This window comes from Gossypium hirsutum, chromosome D05 (assembly GCF_007990345.1).
Source record: "Gossypium hirsutum isolate 1008001.06 chromosome D05, Gossypium_hirsutum_v2.1, whole genome shotgun sequence".
In the NCBI taxonomy this organism is placed as follows: Eukaryota; Viridiplantae; Streptophyta; class Magnoliopsida; order Malvales; family Malvaceae; genus Gossypium; species Gossypium hirsutum.
Window position 1 is genome coordinate 34,499,696 of NC_053441.1, and position 4,398 is coordinate 34,504,093.

At 33.6% G+C, this 4,398-nt stretch overlaps 1 long non-coding RNA gene across 1 annotated transcript; it reads left to right on the plus strand.

Moving 5' to 3' along the window:
- The first annotated feature begins 1,404 nt into the window (after window positions 1-1,404).
- Window positions 1,405-2,256, plus strand: LOC121217368 (uncharacterized). The gene is made up of 3 exons (XR_005913462.1): window positions 1,405-1,803; window positions 1,886-1,970; window positions 2,066-2,256. It is a non-coding gene; the product is annotated as an uncharacterized lncRNA (long non-coding RNA).
- The last annotated feature ends 2,142 nt before the right edge of the window (window positions 2,257-4,398 follow it).

Consider the following 4,398-nt stretch of genomic DNA (forward strand, 5'->3'; position numbering starts at 1 on the left):
TAAGTGGTTAACTAAAATTCCAGAACTGTTGTAAACAAGAACGAAGATGGTGCCACCAAAAGCCCAAGCGATGCCTTCAAACCCCACAGTTGAACACCTATTTGTTTTCTAAAAAATTCCCAAAATAGTCAAAATGGAGATAAACAAGAGAAGGAAAGTAGCCATGAACTCAGCAATCCCCACACTGTGAAAAGACCAAGAGGTCAACTCGTGAGGATCCTAAAATGCCGTTGCTACTGTTTTGGTGTAGGCTTTTCTATCATCTTGGGTCTGAGCTGCAGTCTCAATAGGTTGCCTCTCTAAAAACTTGTTGGCTCTCAATCTAACATCCTCTTCTTTGCCCTACATTCTCCTTCTTCTTAGTTCATCTTTAGAATTAGACTCTAAAAACCAAATACTATAAGCTAAATAAGGAAGACTCCATGTTTCTTGAGTCAACGGCGCGATCTTGTTTTAGGCCTAAACTGGATGCAAAAATGGAGAGTAGGGGATCTTTGAAAAAATGAGTACCAAAAGTTATCCAATTTATGCCAAAAAAATTTTTACTAAAATTTTGAAGAATACCCAATTTTTTTAAAAAAATTATTAGATTAGATCGTTTTTTTTAAAGTTATGGTAATAGGCCAAAACAATGAAAACGCTTTCAGCGGGAAACGTTTTCAGTTGATTTGCATGAAAATGCTTCCAGTTGGAAGCGTTTTCCCCAACGGTCACCTCTCCCAACGGCTACTCCCCCTTTAATGACTCATTTCTCTTTTCTATATAAACCCATACAATTTTCTTATTTTTTTCAATTCAATCTCAACTATCTCTCTCTCACATTCTCAAATCTCTCTCAAATTTCTCTCTTAATTTCTCTTAACTATTTTTTATTAAAATTGAATTAAGATTTTCTTAAATTACTTTTTCTATTACAATTTATTTCCTGTTTTTCGAAATTAGTAATGAAAAAATCTCTAATCCATTTGGTTGACAAGTACATTTCGGTCAATCAATTGCAAATGGTAAGAATATTTTTTATATTTAATCTAATTTAATTTAAATATTTTCTTGTTATATTGAAATTTAATATTTTGTATTTTTTTTCATATAACTAGAATATCGGATTTTGGAGACGTATATTCATAATCTACCAACTCCTCCATCACCTTTAATCGAACCTTAGATGAGAGATGCGAGATTTTTGCATGAGGCTTTTATGGGTAAGGGGTGTAAATTGGACTCCACACTTGTAAGCGCATCGGTGGAAAGATAGAGACCCGAGACACACACATTCCATCTTTCATGCGGTGAGTGTACTATCACTCTCGAGGATGTACGCTTATAGCTCGTGTTATCGATAGATGGGCTGGTAGTGAATGGGTCAGTTGTTGGAGCCGATTGGAGAGACGTAAGCAAGTAACTTTTGGGGAAGGCTCCACAAATGATTTATAGAGCCTAGATAGATATGAATTCATTAAGAATAAATTTTGGTAGGCTCGATGCAGATTTGATAGAAGTCGAAAGAGAACAACATGTTTGGGCATACATTCTTATAATCATGGAGAGTCTCCTAATGGTCGATAAGTCATGAAATCTTGTCCATTTAAGGTGGTTGCTAAAACTCGTCAACTTTAGAGAAGAGGACGGACTCAGTTAGGGGTCAACCATGTTGGCGATGTTATACCAGGAGATGTGTTGGGCGATGGAACCACAAAAATTTAAAATTGGTAGTTGCATACTACTGCAACCATGGTCATGGTACCAACTGTCATTTTTAAGTCCTCGAGCAGACCACCCTTATATATTCCCACTCTTAACAAGGTAAAATTCATTATATAATACATTTACCATAATAATTTTTTTAAAAATTTTAAATTATTGTGTTAACATATTATTTCAATAGGTGGAACTATAGGCCGAGTTACATGAGACTACCAGATGAGATTCGAGATATACGGCATCTGTTAGACCAATGATCGGAATCAGAGGTATGTATTTTTTAAATTTGAATTATATAATAGTGACATAGTTGATTAAAAAATAAATGGTATATATAACTAAAATTTTTATTGTTTTAATATAGTTTGAATGGATGCTATACTCCGATCCGAGAATTCAAGAATGCATCTCGTCTAAATTCTTGGTGAATCCTAATATATGGTACGTGAAGGTGCCATTGGTAGTGTATGTTACGGTGGAGATGCACGAGTTGGAAAGAGTGTTGCGGAAGTTCAAGTTTAGGCAAACGATTCCATCGACACCCAAAGACATCGAAGATCTGCACCATATTGTAGTAAACATGTAACTATTTTCAATTTATTTGAACAATTAATAAATAAAGTTAATATTACATTTCACTATTACGTCTTTTGTATTTATGTCTTATATATTTTGCATGTATAACGAAATTGTGACAAGAAAATATTAGCTCATTGATTGTCTAAAGTTCAAACTGAAGATAAGTGGCATTGTAAAGAACGTTTACATTACAAGAACGTTTACATTACAAGAAAGACAACTTACTTTAGTAGATAATCTAAATGAGTTTGTAATCTCGTAAAAGAATCGAAGTAAACATTTGGTTCAAATATTGAGAAGGATTATTATGTTGTCTACAATTCCAATTGGGGAGATGGCTAGTCTTGGCTATCGGAGTAGTTGACTCCACGAGTAGAGACATAGATGTATTCATTAGTAGAATGATATATTGGACTGAACCCAAGAAAAATTAATTCTAAATCCGTTTGTGAGTTTATTCACTTATGACGTTCATGGTGTGATTTACCTAAATCCTAAGTTAGTCACTGACCGTTCGTATGCAACTCATGTTCTTTGAAATAAGTGAAGGCTTATGCTCTAAGGATGATCGAGCCCATAGCCAGTATGTTAGTACATAACTTGTGTATGGCATGGTTTTACTAACAACAGTGGAATTCATAGCTCAATTAAAGAGTTAATGATATCCTCTCATTGGCATTGCGTGGATTGATAAATATGGAATGCGACCATGGGTTGCTAGTTCTCAAACGAGCAATTTATCAAAGTCATTTGTTAACAGTGATCATATTAATCATTAAGAAGACACAATGCTGACAATGAGACAAAATAAGATTGTATTGAGTGAATAGATTTAACTCAAAGGAATCAAGGATGTCATATGAGGGTAACACACACATGACGAGGTCATTGAACAAAATAGTTTGATGAATTGCTTTCGTAAAGAGTATACAATAAGGAGTTTTTAATCATGATACTTATTGTGGACTGAATCCATGATTAAGTGATTGTGAATTATCAGAACAATGCTTCTGGACATAATTGCAATCGCTAGAGCCTAATTGTATATATCCGACTGGTCCTTTCGCTAGCTTAAGAAAAGCTTGATCGAACTGTAATTGAATCAGAAGAAAATCCTACGACTTTGAGAATAATTTAATTGAGTCGATTTATTCGATGTGGAATTAAATTAGGTGGTCGTAAGAATTGTTCAACTAGAGAATTTGATTAAAGAATTTTCTTGAAATATTAATTTGGAAAATCTAAGTGACTTTTGAAAAATTTAATTTTGATCAAGTAAAATTAAATGAATCAAATCAATTAAAATTAATATGATATTTTTGGAAGTTAATTTTCAAGTTAGACAATTGGCCTAATGGGTAATTGAATTTGAAAATTGGACCTGAGATCGTAAATTGGGCCGGGAGCCCAAAACTGAGACCAAGACCTAAAAACTGGTCGAACCGGGGCGAAGGTGCAATCGGTGGCTAAACCAAATCGATCGAGTCATCATTAACCCGGACATAATCGACAGTAGCTGAATCAACTCGGGGTGCCATAAGGGTGTCGCACCTGCATTACCGAACACGACGATGCCGACGGTTGGTCATCGGTGGTTGAGTAGTGGAAGAGTTACACTCCTACTGGGACTCTACCAAAGAATTTGATTTCAGATTAACTATTCCAAAAATAATATTATTTTAATAGTTTAATATTAAATTTAATTTAATGCTTATCTGAATAATATTTTATTAATTTAATATTAAAGTGATTATCTTAATATTAAATTTAATTTAATATTTCTATTGATAAATATTATATTAATTTTATATTAAAGTAATTAAGTTTAATCATAGTTGAACTCTCTAAACACTCCCTGTATAAAAAGAGCCTTGGGTAATTTACACACACTTGAATTCAAGAGAAAGTTGTAGAGAGAAAATTCTCTGAAGAGATTATCCTAGAAAATTTCTAAAGATATTTTTCTGATTTACAACTTGACCCAAAATTTTAGAGAAATTACAAAATTACCCCACTGGTAATTTTTGTGAAAAATTTTCTAATTCGAAGCGAGCTCATATTTGGTAGACGTGAGCTTAAGGATATTGGGATATTGGAGAAGAGTACTCGGTCAAAGCG